The sequence below is a fragment of the Acipenser ruthenus genome, chromosome 2, assembly GCF_902713425.1.
Source record: "Acipenser ruthenus chromosome 2, fAciRut3.2 maternal haplotype, whole genome shotgun sequence".
Classification (NCBI taxonomy): Eukaryota; Metazoa; Chordata; class Actinopteri; order Acipenseriformes; family Acipenseridae; genus Acipenser; species Acipenser ruthenus.
Genome location: NC_081190.1, coordinates 99173548 through 99189283, shown reverse-complemented (window position 1 = coordinate 99189283; position 15736 = coordinate 99173548). Strand labels below are relative to the sequence as shown.

Here is a 15736-nt window from a genome sequence, read left to right as displayed (position 1 = left end):
AAAGCTGAATCAATAACGGATAACGACATAGAACGTCTGTACAGAACTGAAACACTATGTTTTAAAAAAACAACTGTACCGCTGAACCTCGTCTTCTTTAATATTAGCAACTTTGTAACTTTGATACACGTGCCGCTGACTCGTTACTTTGTCTTCTCAAGATGAAACACTTCACAATACATGTACATAAAACACTTTGGTACTTTCTAGAACATTATACGCTCCGAAAGAAAAAACAAAATCTCATTCCCAGTCTGACAGAGCCACCTGCTGGAGATATATAGATAATCGCTAATTGCTTTCAATACCTGTGTTTTTAACTTTGACTATAACATCAGGGGAGAGCGCGAACGCGATTGCAGCCCTGCTTGTAAATCTGCTTGTATGTGGTTTTATGTTGTCTAATTAAAGTGTTTGTCTGCCAAGATATGATTTAAGGGGCTTAGTGGTCAGGTGGTTAAAGAAAAGCTCTTGTTACCGGGAGGTTCCTGGTTCAATCCCAGCTCAGCCACTGGCTCATTGTGTGTGACCCTGTCCCTGAGCAAGTCCCTTAACCTCCTTGTGCTCCTTCCTTCAAATGAGATGTAAAACCCAGGTCCTATTGTAAGTGACTCTGCAGCAGCAGCAGCAGCAGCAGCAGCAGCAGCAGTTGTGATGCACAGTTTATCTGAATAAAAAACATCAACTAAATAAATAAAACTGATAAGCTCGAAAATGATTTCCAATTATTTAAAATAAAAATAAAAACTTTGATACAGACACTGCTGAGTCTTTACTTTTAGTCTTGTCAATAAAAAATAACGAAACATGGAAATAGATGTGCAGGAACCACGTAACTATTTATTTGACAGTCAGAAAGCTAAAAACAATGAGCTCCTTTTAAAGAAAACCTGACTCCCTGTGTGACGAAGCCGCCTGCCGGAGAGTTGTTGAACAACTAGTGAGTGAGTGAGTGAGTTCCTTCCTCTGACGGGTTCGTGTTTGTTTCTGTCTTTGACCATAGTTTCAGGGGAGAGCGCGAACGCAGTCCCCCACTACCAGAAATTATGCAGTCGAGATTCCCGCATTTGGGGAATTCGCAGGGGTCAGCACAGCCGGAGTGCAATGGCCGAGCCTCGCCCTGGGTGAACCACCTTCATGATCATGGTATCTCCCCTGCCAGGTAAGTATGAGTTGTACACATTGCGAGTCGTCACCCGTCCACAAGAGACATTTTTCAAAGAAACGGTGCCTACATCTGCAATTTAAAGAAACACTCTTTTCCTAATATAACATTTTCATTGTTATCATATCGCACTTTCCAGTCTGTTGGGTGTAATGGGTTCCTTCAGTTTTCAGTATAAGTATTTATAAATTGCATTCCCGTAATGCCTCTCGGTATATATTTGCATGCGCCTTTATCATTGGAGGACAAGATGCCAGGATTTACACAGGACGACGTCATTCGTGCAGCAGCATGTGAGATGTTCCGCAAAAGAAGCGACGGGTCTGTATACACGTCTGCGTAAACGAAATAAAAAAAAATGTAACAAATGTACGACTTTCAAAAAGAAAGCAAGCAAAACATTGGTCAAACATTTGTTAAGGTCACACATAATATAAATAAACTCGAACGAATGAACGGGTCACTAAATCCGTTCTTGGTTGATATGCTCGTTTTGTTCTCTTGTTTGGCACAATAATCTAAACACGCAGTTTGTGGCTTTAAAACATGTCTCGTTCTGTTACTATAATAAAAAGTACTTCATCAACTTTTATTTCTTTTTTTAATTAATTAAACTAACCATAACTAGCAAAACTCGTCAGTACTTTTGTCTTAACCCTGTTCACATTTGTTTGTATCGGACCGCTACTGGTAGTTTCGGCTTAGAATATAATACGATAACCCTTTCTGTCCTAACTCAGTTTTCAAAACCAGTAAAGGCTGATACAATACTTGTTCGTGTGTGGAATGGGACAATAAAAAAACAAAAAAAAGAAAACGATGTTTAGACTTACAGCTTCCAGGTTAGTAACATAAATAACAAGGGAAATAGCGCCCCCTGTCAAGCTGCAGAAAGAAAAGCTTACAGCACCTGGTATTCCCAGGCGGTCTCCCATCCAAGTACTAACCAGGCCCGACCTTGCTTAGCTTCCGAGATCAGACGAGATCGGGCGTTCTCAAGGTGGTATGGCCGTAAGCGAACGACAGTCTTGGTTTATCTCTTTCATAGTATTAAGTTAATATCATTCATGCAATGACAGGTTGGGGGAGGGATTTCCAGATCTCTAATTTGTCACAAACGTTAACATTTAAGCAGCTCTGGGCTCCACGTGTGCGGGCCCGTGTGTCCGTGTGTCTGTGTGTGTATATATAGCAGCATTAAAAGTGCCATTAGATTCTTGCGAAATTGTATGTTCACAAAGTAGTAGCCACACGTTGGCATTGAAAGTGTTAAGTTCTCAAAGGCATCCATTTTGTATATTACCCTCTTTTAGTTTGAATCTGCAGCAGTGTTGTAATGGATCTCAGCTGTACTGAGCTGTGTTGCCGTTGGAGGACTGTATGCCCTGAAACCAATTTGATGTTTATTCTACAAAATAAATCCCCCTTTCAAACAACTCGTGTGGTTCTTTAGGCTGAGCAGTACGGCAAGGGTCCCTCTCCTCCAGTTAGAGACAGCATACATGTGGTTACATGATACATGGATGAAGGCTTATTGTGACCTGTTCGACTCCTCGAGACCATCACTTTCAATTCAAACACAAAATGTCTCGTTTTCAATCGCTCGACAACACCCACAGTACAGAAATGTGCATTAATGATCAACAAAATGAGAATACGTTAAAAAAAAAAAAAAAAAAGATGTAAAGCTGGTAGATTCGTATCTCAGAGGAACGGGAAATTAAAACAAGGTAAAGGCAATCATCTAAATAAAGCTGAATCAATAACGGATAACGACATAGAACGTCTGTACAGAACTGAAACACTATGTTTTAAAAAAACAACTGTACCGCTGAACCTCGTCTTCTTTAATATTAGCAACTTTGTAACTTTGATACACGTGCCGCTGACTCGTTACTTTGTCTTCTCAAGATGAAACACTTCACAATACATGTACATAAAACACTTTGGTACTTTCTAGAACATTATACGCTCCGAAAGAAAAAACAAAATCTCATTCCCAGTCTGACAGAGCCACCTGCTGGAGATATATAGATAATCGCTAATTGCTTTCAATACCTGTGTTTTTAACTTTGACTATAACATCAGGGGAGAGCGCGAACGCGATTGCAGCCCTGCTTGTAAATCTGCTTGTATGTGGTTTTATGTTGTCTAATTAAAGTGTTTGTCTGCCAAGATATGATTTAAGGGGCTTAGTGGTCAGGTGGTTAAAGAAAAGCTCTTGTTACCGGGAGGTTCCTGGTTCAATCCCAGCTCAGCCACTGGCTCATTGTGTGTGACCCTGTCCCTGAGCAAGTCCCTTAACCTCCTTGTGCTCCTTCCTTCAAATGAGATGTAAAACCCAGGTCCTATTGTAAGTGACTCTGCAGCAGCAGCAGCAGCAGCAGCAGCAGCAGCAGTTGTGATGCACAGTTTATCTGAATAAAAAACATCAACTAAATAAATAAAACTGATAAGCTCGAAAATGATTTCCAATTATTTAAAATAAAAATAAAAACTTTGATACAGACACTGCTGAGTCTTTACTTTTAGTCTTGTCAATAAAAAATAACGAAACATGGAAATAGATGTGCAGGAACCACGTAGCTATTTATTTGACAGTCAGAAAGCTAAAAACATTGAGCTCCTTTTAAAGAAAACCTGACTCCCTGTGTGACGAAGCCGCCTGCCGGAGAGTTGTTGAACAACTAGTGAGTGAGTTCCTTCCTCCGACGGGTTCGTGTTTGTTTCTGTCTTTGACCATAGTTTCAGGGGAGAGCGCGAACGCAGTCCCCCACTACCAGAAATTATGCAGTCGAGATTCCCGCATTTGGGGAATTCGCAGGGGTCAGCACAGCCGGAGTGCAATGGCCGAGCCTCGCCCTGGGTGAACCACCTTCATGATCATGGTATCTCCCCTGCCAGGTAAGTATGAGTTGTACACATTGCGAGTCGTCACCCGTCCACAAGAGACATTTTTCAAAGAAACGGTGCCTACATCTGCAATTTAAAGAAACACTCTTTTCCTAATATAACATTTTCATTGTTATCATATCGCACTTTCCAGTCTGTTGGGTGTAATGGGTTCCTTCAGTTTTCAGTATAAGTATTTATAAATTGCATTCCCGTAATGCCTCTCGGTATATATTTGCATGCGCCTTTATCATTGGAGGACAAGATGCCAGGATTTACACAGGACGACGTCATTCGTGCAGCAGCATGTGAGATGTTCCGCAAAAGAAGCGACGGGTCTGTATACACGTCTGCGTAAACGAAATAAAAAAAAATGTAACAAATGTACGACTTTCAAAAAGAAAGCAAGCAAAACATTGGTCAAACATTTGTTAAGGTCACACATAATATAAATAAACTCGAACGAATGAACGGGTCACTAAATCCGTTCTTGGTTGATATGCTCGTTTTGTTCTCTTGTTTGGCACAATAATCTAAACACGCAGTTTGTGGCTTTAAAACATGTCTCGTTCTGTTACTATAATAAAAAGTACTTCATCAACTTTTATTTCTTTTTTAATTAATTAAACTAACCATAACTAGCAAAACTCGTCAGTACTTTTGTCTTAACCCTGTTCACATTTGTTTGTATCGGACCGCTACTGGTAGTTTCGGCTTAGAATATAATACGATAACCCTTTCTGTCCTAACTCAGTTTTCAAAACCAGTAAAGGCTGATACAATACTTGTTCGTGTGTGGAATGGGACAATAAAAAAACAAAAAAAAGAAAACGATGTTTAGACTTACAGCTTCCAGGTTAGTAACATAAATAACAAGGGAAATAGCGCCCCCTGTCAAGCTGCAGAAAGAAAAGCTTACAGCACCTGGTATTCCCAGGCGGTCTCCCATCCAAGTACTAACCAGGCCCGACCTTGCTTAGCTTCCGAGATCAGACGAGATCGGGCGTTCTCAAGGTGGTATGGCCGTAAGCGAACGACAGTCTTGGTTTATCTCTTTCATAGTATTAAGTTAATATCATTCATGCAATGACAGGTTGGGGGAGGGATTTCCAGATCTCTAATTTGTCACAAACGTTAACATTTAAGCAGCTCTGGGCTCCACGTGTGCGGGCCCGTGTGTCCGTGTGTCTGTGTGTGTATATAGCAGCATTAAAAGTGCCATTAGATTCTTGCGAAATTGTATGTTCACAAAGTAGTAGCCACACGTTGGCATTGAAAGTGTTAAGTTCTCAAAGGCATCCATTTTGTATATTACCCTCTTTTAGTTTGAATCTGCAGCAGTGTTGTAATGGATCTCAGCTGTACTACTGAGCTGTGTTGCCGTTGGAGGACTGTATGCCCTGAAACCAATTTGATGTTTATTCTACAAAATAAATCCCCCTTTCAAACAACTCGTGTGGTTCTTTAGGCTGAGCAGTACGGCAAGGGTCCCTCTCCTCCAGTTAGAGACAGCATACATGTGGTTACATGATACATGGATGAAGGCTTATTGTGACCTGTTCGACTCCTCGAGACCATCACTTTCAATTCAAACACAAAATGTCTCGTTTTCAATCGCTCGACAACACCCACAGTACAGAAATGTGCATTAATGATCAACAAAATGAGAATACGTTAAAAAAAAAAAAAAAAGATGTAAAGCTGGTAGATTCGTATCTCAGAGGAACGGGAAATTAAAACAAGGTAAAGGCAATCATCTAAATAAAGCTGAATCAATAACGGATAACGACATAGAACGTCTGTACAGAACTGAAACACTATGTTTTAAAAAAACAACTGTACCGCTGAACCTCGTCTTCTTTAATATTAGCAACTTTGTAACTTTGATACACGTGCCGCTGACTCGTTACTTTGTCTTCTCAAGATGAAACACTTCACAATACATGTACATAAAACACTTTGGTACTTTCTAGAACATTATACGCTCCGAAAGAAAAAACAAAATCTCATTCCCAGTCTGACAGAGCCACCTGCTGGAGATATATAGATAATCGCTAATTGCTTTCAATACCTGTGTTTTTAACTTTGACTATAACATCAGGGGAGAGCTCGAACGCGATTGCAGCCCTGCTTGTAAATCTGCTTGTATGTGGTTTTATGTTGTCTAATTAAAGTGTTTGTCTGCCAAGATATGATTTAAGGGGCTTAGTGGTCAGGTGGTTAAAGAAAAGCTCTTGTTACCGGGAGGTTCCTGGTTCAATCCCAGCTCAGCCACTGGCTCATTGTGTGTGACCCTGTCCCTGAGCAAGTCCCTTAACCTCCTTGTGCTCCTTCCTTCAAATGAGATGTAAAACCCAGGTCCTATTGTAAGTGACTCTGCAGCAGCAGCAGCAGCAGCAGCAGCAGCAGCAGCAGTTGTGATGCACAGTTTATCTGAATAAAAAACATCAACTAAATAAATAAAACTGATAAGCTCGAAAATGATTTCCAATTATTTAAAATAAAAATAAAAACTTTGATACAGACACTGCTGAGTCTTTACTTTTAGTCTTGTCAATAAAAAATAACGAAACATGGAAATAGATGTGCAGGAACCACGTAGCTATTTATTTGACAGTCAGAAAGCTAAAAACATTGAGCTCCTTTTAAAGAAAACCTGACTCCCTGTGTGACGAAGCCGCCTGCCGGAGAGTTGTTGAACAACTAGTGAGTGAGTTCCTTCCTCCGACGGGTTCGTGTTTGTTTCTGTCTTTGACCATAGTTTCAGGGGAGAGCGCGAACGCAGTCCCCCACTACCAGAAATTATGCAGTCGAGATTCCCGCATTTGGGGAATTCGCAATGGCCGAGCCTCGCCCTGGGTGAACCACCTTCATGATCATGGTATCTCCCCTGCCAGGTAAGTATGAGTTGTACACATTGCGAGTCGTCACCCGTCCACAAGAGACATTTTTCAAAGAAACGGTGCCTACATCTGCAATTTAAAGAAACACTCTTTTCCTAATATAACATTTTCATTGTTATCATATCGCACTTTCCAGTCTGTTGGGTGTAATGGGTTCCTTCAGTTTTCAGTATAAGTATTTATAAATTGCATTCCCGTAATGCCTCTCGGTATATATTTGCATGCGCCTTTATCATTGGAGGACAAGATGCCAGGATTTACACAGGACGACGTCATTCGTGCAGCAGCATGTGAGATGTTCCGCAAAAGAAGCGACGGGTCTGTATACACGTCTGCGTAAACGAAATAAAAAAAAATGTAACAAATGTACGACTTTCAAAAAGAAAGAAAGCAAGCAAAACATTGGTCAAACATTTGTTAAGGTCACACATAATATAAATAAACTCGAACGAATGAACGGGTCACTAAATCCGTTCTTGGTTGATATGCTCGTTTTGTTCTCTTGTTTGGCACAATAATCTAAACACGCAGTTTGTGGCTTTAAAACATGTCTCGTTCTGTTACTATAATAAAAAGTACTTCATCAACTTTTATTTCTTTTTTTAATTAATTAAACTAACCATAACTAGCAAAACTCGTCAGTACTTTTGTCTTAACCCTGTTCACATTTGTTTGTATCGGACCGCTACTGGTAGTTTCGGCTTAGAATATAATACGATAACCCTTTCTGTCCTAACTCAGTTTTCAAAACCAGTAAAGGCTGATACAATACTTGTTCGTGTGTGGAATGGGACAATAAAAAAACAAAAAAAAGAAAACGATGTTTAGACTTACAGCTTCCAGGTTAGTAACATAAATAACAAGGGAAATAGCGCCCCCTGTCAAGCTGCAGAAAGAAAAGCTTACAGCACCTGGTATTCCCAGGCGGTCTCCCATCCAAGTACTAACCAGGCCCGACCTTGCTTAGCTTCCGAGATCAGACGAGATCGGGCGTTCTCAAGGTGGTATGGCCGTAAGCGAACGACAGTCTTGGTTTATCTCTTTCATAGTATTAAGTTAATATCATTCATGCAATGACAGGTTGGGGGAGGGATTTCCAGATCTCTAATTTGTCACAAACGTTAACATTTAAGCAGCTCTGGGCTCCACGTGTGCGGGCCCGTGTGTCCGTGTGTCTGTGTGTGTATATAGCAGCATTAAAAGTGCCATTAGATTCTTGCGAAATTGTATGTTCACAAAGTAGTAGCCACACGTTGGCATTGAAAGTGTTAAGTTCTCAAAGGCATCCATTTTGTATATTACCCTCTTTTAGTTTGAATCTGCAGCAGTGTTGTAATGGATCTCAGCTGTACTACTGAGCTGTGTTGCCGTTGGAGGACTGTATGCCCTGAAACCAATTTGATGTTTATTCTACAAAATAAATCCCCCTTTCAAACAACTCGTGTGGTTCTTTAGGCTGAGCAGTACGGCAAGGGTCCCTCTCCTCCAGTTAGAGACAGCATACATGTGGTTACATGATACATGGATGAAGGCTTATTGTGACCTGTTCGACTCCTCGAGACCATCACTTTCAATTCAAACACAAAATGTCTCGTTTTCAATCGCTCGACAACACCCACAGTACAGAAATGTGCATTAATGATCAACAAAATGAGAATACGTTAAAAAAAAAAAAAAAAAAGATGTAAAGCTGGTAGATTCGTATCTCAGAGGAACGGGAAATTAAAACAAGGTAAAGGCAATCATCTAATTAAAGCTGAATCAATAACGGATAACGACATAGAACGTCTGTACAGAACTGAAACACTATGTTTTAAAAAAACAACTGTACCGCTGAACCTCGTCTTCTTTAATATTAGCAACTTTGTAACTTTGATACACGTGCCGCTGACTCGTTACTTTGTCTTCTCAAGATGAAACACTTCACAATACATGTACATAAAACACTTTGGTACTTTCTAGAACATTATACGCTCCGAAAGAAAAAACAAAATCTCATTCCCAGTCTGACAGAGCCACCTGCTGGAGATATATAGATAATCGCTAATTGCTTTCAATACCTGTGTTTTTAACTTTGACTATAACATCAGGGGAGAGCGCGAACGCGATTGCAGCCCTGCTTGTAAATCTGCTTGTATGTGGTTTTATGTTGTCTAATTAAAGTGTTTGTCTGCCAAGATATGATTTAAGGGGCTTAGTGGTCAGGTGGTTAAAGAAAAGCTCTTGTTACCGGGAGGTTCCTGGTTCAATCCCAGCTCAGCCACTGGCTCATTGTGTGTGACCCTGTCCCTGAGCAAGTCCCTTAACCTCCTTGTGCTCCTTCCTTCAAATGAGATGTAAAACCCAGGTCCTATTGTAAGTGACTCTGCAGCAGCAGCAGCAGCAGCAGCAGCAGCAGTTGTGATGCACAGTTTATCTGAATAAAAAACATCAACTAAATAAATAAAACTGATAAGCTCGAAAATGATTTCCAATTATTTAAAATAAAAATAAAAACTTTGATACAGACACTGCTGAGTCTTTACTTTTAGTCTTGTCAATAAAAAATAACGAAACATGGAAATAGATGTGCAGGAACCACGTAGCTATTTATTTGACAGTCAGAAAGCTAAAAACATTGAGCTCCTTTTAAAGAAAACCTGACTCCCTGTGTGACGAAGCCGCCTGCCGGAGAGTTGTTGAATAACTAGTGAGTGAGTGAGTGAGTGAGTGAGTTCCTCCGACGGGTTCGTGTTTGTTTCTGTCTTTGACCATAGTTTCAGGGGAGAGCGCGGACGCAGTCCCCCACTACCAGAAATTATGCAGTCGAGATTCCCGCATTTGGGGAATTCGCAGGGGTCAGCACAGCCGGAGTGCAATGGCCGAGCCTCGCCCTGGGTGAACCACCTTCATGATCATGGTATCTCCCCTGCCAGGTAAGTATGAGTTATACACATTGCGAGTCGTCACCCGTCCACAAGAGACATTTTTCAAAGAAACGGTGCCTACATCTGCAATTTAAAGAAACACTCTTTTCCTAATATAACATTTTCATTGTTATCATATCGCACTTTCCAGTCTGTTGGGTGTAATGGGTTCCTTCAGTTTTCAGTATAAGTATTTATAAATTGCATTCCCGTAATGCCTCTCGGTATATATTTGCATGCGCCTTTATCATTGGAGGACAAGATGCCAGGATTTACACAGGACGACGTCATTCGTGCAGCAGCATGTGAGATGTTCCGCAAAAGAAGCGACGGGTCTGTATACACGTCTGCGTAAACGAAATAAAAAAAATGTAACAAATGTACGACTTTCAAAAAGAAAGCAAGCAAAACATTGGTCAAACATTTGTTAAGGTCACACATAATATAAATAAACTCGAACGAATGAACGGGTCACTAAATCCGTTCTTGGTTGATATGCTCGTTTTGTTCTCTTGTTTGGCACAATAATCTAAACACGCAGTTTGTGGCTTTAAAACATGTCTCGTTCTGTTACTATAATAAAAAGTACTTCATCAACTGTTATTTCTTTTTTTAATTAATTAAACTAACCATAACTAGCAAAACTCGTCAGTACTTTTGTCTTAACCCTGTTCACATTTGTTTGTATCGGACCGCTACTGGTAGTTTCGGCTTAGAATATAATACGATAACCCTTTCTGTCCTAACTCAGTTTTCAAAACCAGTAAAGGCTGATACAATACTTGTTCGTGTGTGGAATGGGACAATAAAAAAACCAAAAAAAGAAAACGATGTTTAGACTTACAGCTTCCAGGTTAGTAACATAAATAACAAGGGAAATAGCGCCCCCTGTCAAGCTGCAGAAAGAAAAGCTTACAGCACCTGGTATTCCCAGGCGGTCTCCCATCCAAGTACTAACCAGGCCCGACCTTGCTTAGCTTCCGAGATCAGACGAGATCGGGCGTTCTCAAGGTGGTATGGCCGTAAGCGAACGACAGTCTTGGTTTATCTCTTTCATAGTATTAAGTTAATATCATTCATGCAATGACAGGTTGGGGGAGGGATTTCCAGATCTCTAATTTGTCACAAACGTTAACATTTAAGCAGCTCTGGGCTCCACGTGTGCGGGCCCGTGTGTCCGTGTGTCTGTGTGTGTATATATAGCAGCATTAAAAGTGCCATTAGATTCTTGCGAAATTGTATGTTCACAAAGTAGTAGCCACACGTTGGCATTGAAAGTGTTAAGTTCTCAAAGGCATCCATTTTGTATATTACCCTCTTTTAGTTTGAATCTGCAGCAGTGTTGTAATGGATCTCAGCTGTACTGAGCTGTGTTGCCGTTGGAGGACTGTATGCCCTGAAACCAATTTGATGTTTATTCTACAAAATAAATCCCCCTTTCAAACAACTCGTGTGGTTCTGTAGGCTGAGCAGTACTGCAAGGGTCCCTCTCCTCCAGTTAGAGACAGCATACATGTGGTTACATGATACATGGATGAAGGCTTATTGTGACTTGTTCGACTCCTCGAGACCATCACTTTCAATTCAAACACAAAATGTCTCGTTTTCAATCGCTCGACAACACCCACAGTACAGAAATGTGCATTAATGATCAACAAAATGAGAATACGTTAAAAAAAAAAAAAAAAGATGTAAAGCTGGTAGATTCGTATCTCAGAGGAACGGGAAATTAAAACAAGGTAAAGGCAATCATCTAAATAAAGCTGAATCAATAACGGATAACGACATAGAACGTCTGTACAGAGCTGAAACACTATGTTTTAAAAAAAACAACTGTACCGCTGAACCTCGTCTTCTTTAATATTAGCAACTTTGTAACTTTGATACACGTGCCGCTGACTCGTTACTTTGTCTTCTCAAGATGAAACACTTCACAATACATGTACATAAAACACTTTGGTACTTTCTAGAACATTATACGCTCCGAAAGAAAAAACAAAATCTCATTCCCAGTCTGACAGAGCCACCTGCTGGAGATATATAGATAATCGCTAATTGCTTTCAATACCTGTGTTTTTAACTTTGACTATAACATCAGGGGAGAGCGCGAACGCGATTGCAGCCCTGCTTGTAAATCTGCTTGTATGTGGTTTTATGTTGTCTAATTAAAGTGTTTGTCTGCCAAGATATGTTTTAAGGGGCTTAGTGGTCAGGTGGTTAAAGAAAAGCTCTTGTTACCGGGAGGTTCCTGGTTCAATCCCAGCTCAGCCACTGGCTCATTGTGTGTGACCCTGTCCCTGAGCAAGTCCCTTAACCTCCTTGTGCTCCTTCCTTCAAATGAGATGTAAAACCCAGGTCCTATTGTAAGTGACTCTGCAGCAGCAGCAGCAGCAGCAGCAGCAGCAGTTGTGATGCACAGTTTATCTGAATAAAAAACATCAACTAAATAAATAAAACTGATAAGCTCGAAAATGATTTCCAATTATTTAAAATAAAAATAAAAACTTTGATACAGACACTGCTGAGTCTTTACTTTTAGTCTTGTCAATAAAAAATAACGAAACATGGAAATAGATGTGCAGGAACCACGTAGCTATTTATTTGACAGTCAGAAAGCTAAAAACATTGAGCTCCTTTTAAAGAAAACCTGACTCCCTGTGTGACGAAGCCGCCTGCCGGAGAGTTGTTGAATAACTAGTGAGTGAGTGAGTGAGTGAGTTCCTTCCTCCGACGGGTTCGTGTTTGTTTCTGTCTTTGACCATAGTTTCAGGGGAGAGCGCGGACGCAGTCCCCCACTACCAGAAATTATGCAGTCGAGATTCCCGCATTTGGGGAATTCGCAGGGGTCAGCACAGCCGGAGTGCAATGGCCGAGCCTCGCCCTGGGTGAACCACCTTCATGATCATGGTATCTCCCCTGCCAGGTAAGTATGAGTTATACACATTGCGAGTCGTCACCCGTCCACAAGAGACATTTTTCAAAGAAACGGTGCCTACATCTGCAATTTAAAGAAACACTCTTTTCCTAATATAACATTTTCATTGTTATCATATCGCACTTTCCAGTCTGTTGGGTGTAATGGGTTCCTTCAGTTTTCAGTATAAGTATTTATAAATTGCATTCCCGTAATGCCTCTCGGTATATATTTGCATGCGCCTTTATCATTGGAGGACAAGATGCCAGGATTTACACAGGACGACGTCATTCGTGCAGCAGCATGTGAGATGTTCCGCAAAAGAAGCGACGGGTCTGTATACACGTCTGCGTAAACGAAATAAAAAAAATGTAACAAATGTACGACTTTCAAAAAGAAAGCAAGCAAAACATTGGTCAAACATTTGTTAAGGTCACACATAATATAAATAAACTCGAACGAATGAACGGGTCACTAAATCCGTTCTTGGTTGATATGCTCGTTTTGTTCTCTTGTTTGGCACAATAATCTAAACACGCAGTTTGTGGCTTTAAAACATGTCTCGTTCTGTTACTATAATAAAAAGTACTTCATCAACTGTTATTTCTTTTTTTAATTAATTAAACTAACCATAACTAGCAAAACTCGTCAGTACTTTTGTCTTAACCCTGTTCACATTTGTTTGTATCGGACCGCTACTGGTAGTTTCGGCTTAGAATATAATACGATAACCCTTTCTGTCCTAACTCAGTTTTCAAAACCAGTAAAGGCTGATACAATACTTGTTCGTGTGTGGAATGGGACAATAAAAAAACCAAAAAAAGAAAACGATGTTTAGACTTACAGCTTCCAGGTTAGTAACATAAATAACAAGGGAAATAGCGCCCCCTGTCAAGCTGCAGAAAGAAAAGCTTACAGCACCTGGTATTCCCAGGCGGTCTCCCATCCAAGTACTAACCAGGCCCGACCTTGCTTAGCTTCCGAGATCAGACGAGATCGGGCGTTCTCAAGGTGGTATGGCCGTAAGCGAACGACAGTCTTGGTTTATCTCTTTCATAGTATTAAGTTAATATCATTCATGCAATGACAGGTTGGGGGAGGGATTTCCAGATCTCTAATTTGTCACAAACGTTAACATTTAAGCAGCTCTGGGCTCCACGTGTGCGGGCCTGTGTGTCCGTGTGTCTGTGTGTGTATATATAGCAGCATTAAAAGTGCCATTAGATTCTTGCGAAATTGTATGTTCACAAAGTAGTAGCCACACGTTGGCATTGAAAGTGTTAAGTTCTCAAAGGCATCCATTTTGTATATTACCCTCTTTTAGTTTGAATCTGCAGCAGTGTTGTAATGGATCTCAGCTGTACTGAGCTGTGTTGCCGTTGGAGGACTGTATGCCCTGAAACCAATTTGATGTTTATTCTACAAAATAAATCCCCCTTTCAAACAACTCGTGTGGTTCTGTAGGCTGAGCAGTACTGCAAGGGTCCCTCTCCTCCAGTTAGAGACAGCATACATGTGGTTACATGATACATGGATGAAGGCTTATTGTGACTTGTTCGACTCCTCGAGACCATCACTTTCAATTCAAACACAAAATGTCTCGTTTTCAATCGCTCGACAACACCCACAGTACAGAAATGTGCATTAATGATCAACAAAATGAGAATACGTTAAAAAAAAAAAAAAAAGATGTAAAGCTGGTAGATTCGTATCTCAGAGGAACGGGAAATTAAAACAAGGTAAAGGCAATCATCTAAATAAAGCTGAATCAATAACGGATAACGACATAGAACGTCTGTACAGAGCTGAAACACTATGTTTTAAAAAAAAACAACTGTACCGCTGAACCTCGTCTTCTTTAATATTAGCAACTTTGTAACTTTGATACACGTGCCGCTGACTCGTTACTTTGTCTTCTCAAGATGAAACACTTCACAATACATGTACATAAAACACTTTGGTACTTTCTAGAACATTATACGCTCCGAAAGAAAAAACAAAATCTCATTCCCAGTCTGACAGAGCCACCTGCTGGAGATATATAGATAATCGCTAATTGCTTTCAATACCTGTGTTTTTAACTTTGACTATAACATCAGGGGAGAGCGCGAACGCGATTGCAGCCCTGCTTGTAAATCTGCTTGTATGTGGTTTTATGTTGTCTAATTAAAGTGTTTGTCTGCCAAGATATGTTTTAAGGGGCTTAGTGGTCAGGTGGTTAAAGAAAAGCTCTTGTTACCGGGAGGTTCCTGGTTCAATCCCAGCTCAGCCACTGGCTCATTGTGTGTGACCCTGTCCCTGAGCAAGTCCCTTAACCTCCTTGTGCTCCTTCCTTCAAATGAGATGTAAAACCCAGGTCCTATTGTAAGTGACTCTGCAGCAGCAGCAGCAGCAGCAGCAGCAGCAGCAGCAGTTGTGATGCACAGTTTATCTGAATAAAAAACATCAACTAAATAAATAAAACTGATAAGCTCGAAAATGATTTCCAATTATTTAAAATAAAAATAAAAACTTTGATACAGACACTGCTGAGTCTTTACTTTTAGTCTTGTCAATAAAAAATAACGAAACATGGAAATAGATGTGCAGGAACCACGTAGCTATTTATTTGACAGTCAGAAAGCTAAAAACATTGAGCTCCTTTTAAAGAAAACCTGACTCCCTGTGTGACGAAGCCGCCTGCCGGAGAGTTGTTGAATAACTAGTGAGTGAGTGAGTGAGTGAATTCCTTCCTCCGACGGGTTCGTGTTTGTTTCTGTCTTTGACCATAGTTTCAGGGGAGAGCGCGAACGCAGTCCCCCACTACCAGAAATTATGCAGTCGAGATTCCCGCATTTGGGGAATTCGCAGGGGTCAGCACAGCCGGAGTGCAATGGCCGAGCCTCGCCCTGGGTGAACCACCTTCATGATCATGGTATCTCCCCTGCCAGGTAAGTATGAGTTGTACACATTGCGA

General features: G+C 40.7%; 10 non-coding genes and 1 pseudogene across 10 annotated transcripts; all 11 read right to left on the bottom strand.

The window, feature by feature from the left end:
• Positions 1-1006: 1006 nt before the first annotated feature.
• LOC131707153 (U1 spliceosomal RNA) lies at positions 1007-1170 on the bottom strand. Its single transcript, XR_009311015.1, has one exon. It is a non-coding gene; the product is annotated as a U1 spliceosomal RNA (small nuclear RNA).
• An 893-nt stretch (positions 1171-2063) lies between these two features.
• Positions 2064-2182, bottom strand: LOC131706355 (5S ribosomal RNA). The gene has a single exon (XR_009310618.1). It is a non-coding gene; the product is annotated as a 5S ribosomal RNA (ribosomal RNA).
• Positions 2183-3913: 1731 nt separating this feature from the next.
• Positions 3914-4077, bottom strand: LOC131707152 (U1 spliceosomal RNA). The gene has a single exon (XR_009311014.1). It is a non-coding gene; the product is annotated as a U1 spliceosomal RNA (small nuclear RNA).
• An 892-nt stretch (positions 4078-4969) lies between these two features.
• Positions 4970-5088, bottom strand: LOC131706344 (5S ribosomal RNA). The gene has a single exon (XR_009310617.1). It is a non-coding gene; the product is annotated as a 5S ribosomal RNA (ribosomal RNA).
• Positions 5089-6821: 1733 nt separating this feature from the next.
• On the bottom strand, positions 6822-6962 carry LOC131707862 (U1 spliceosomal RNA; annotated as a pseudogene).
• Positions 6963-7859: 897 nt separating this feature from the next.
• LOC131706334 (5S ribosomal RNA) lies at positions 7860-7978 on the bottom strand. The gene has a single exon (XR_009310616.1). It is a non-coding gene; the product is annotated as a 5S ribosomal RNA (ribosomal RNA).
• Positions 7979-9719: 1741 nt separating this feature from the next.
• On the bottom strand, positions 9720-9883 carry LOC131707532 (U1 spliceosomal RNA). The gene has a single exon (XR_009311205.1). It is a non-coding gene; the product is annotated as a U1 spliceosomal RNA (small nuclear RNA).
• Positions 9884-10775: 892 nt separating this feature from the next.
• LOC131706326 (5S ribosomal RNA) lies at positions 10776-10894 on the bottom strand. The gene has a single exon (XR_009310615.1). It is a non-coding gene; the product is annotated as a 5S ribosomal RNA (ribosomal RNA).
• Positions 10895-12633: 1739 nt separating this feature from the next.
• On the bottom strand, positions 12634-12797 carry LOC131707521 (U1 spliceosomal RNA). Its single transcript, XR_009311204.1, has one exon. It is a non-coding gene; the product is annotated as a U1 spliceosomal RNA (small nuclear RNA).
• An 892-nt stretch (positions 12798-13689) lies between these two features.
• LOC131706316 (5S ribosomal RNA) lies at positions 13690-13808 on the bottom strand. The gene has a single exon (XR_009310614.1). It is a non-coding gene; the product is annotated as a 5S ribosomal RNA (ribosomal RNA).
• Positions 13809-15554: 1746 nt separating this feature from the next.
• LOC131707150 (U1 spliceosomal RNA) lies at positions 15555-15718 on the bottom strand. Its single transcript, XR_009311013.1, has one exon. It is a non-coding gene; the product is annotated as a U1 spliceosomal RNA (small nuclear RNA).
• Between the last annotated feature and the right edge of the window lie 18 nt (positions 15719-15736).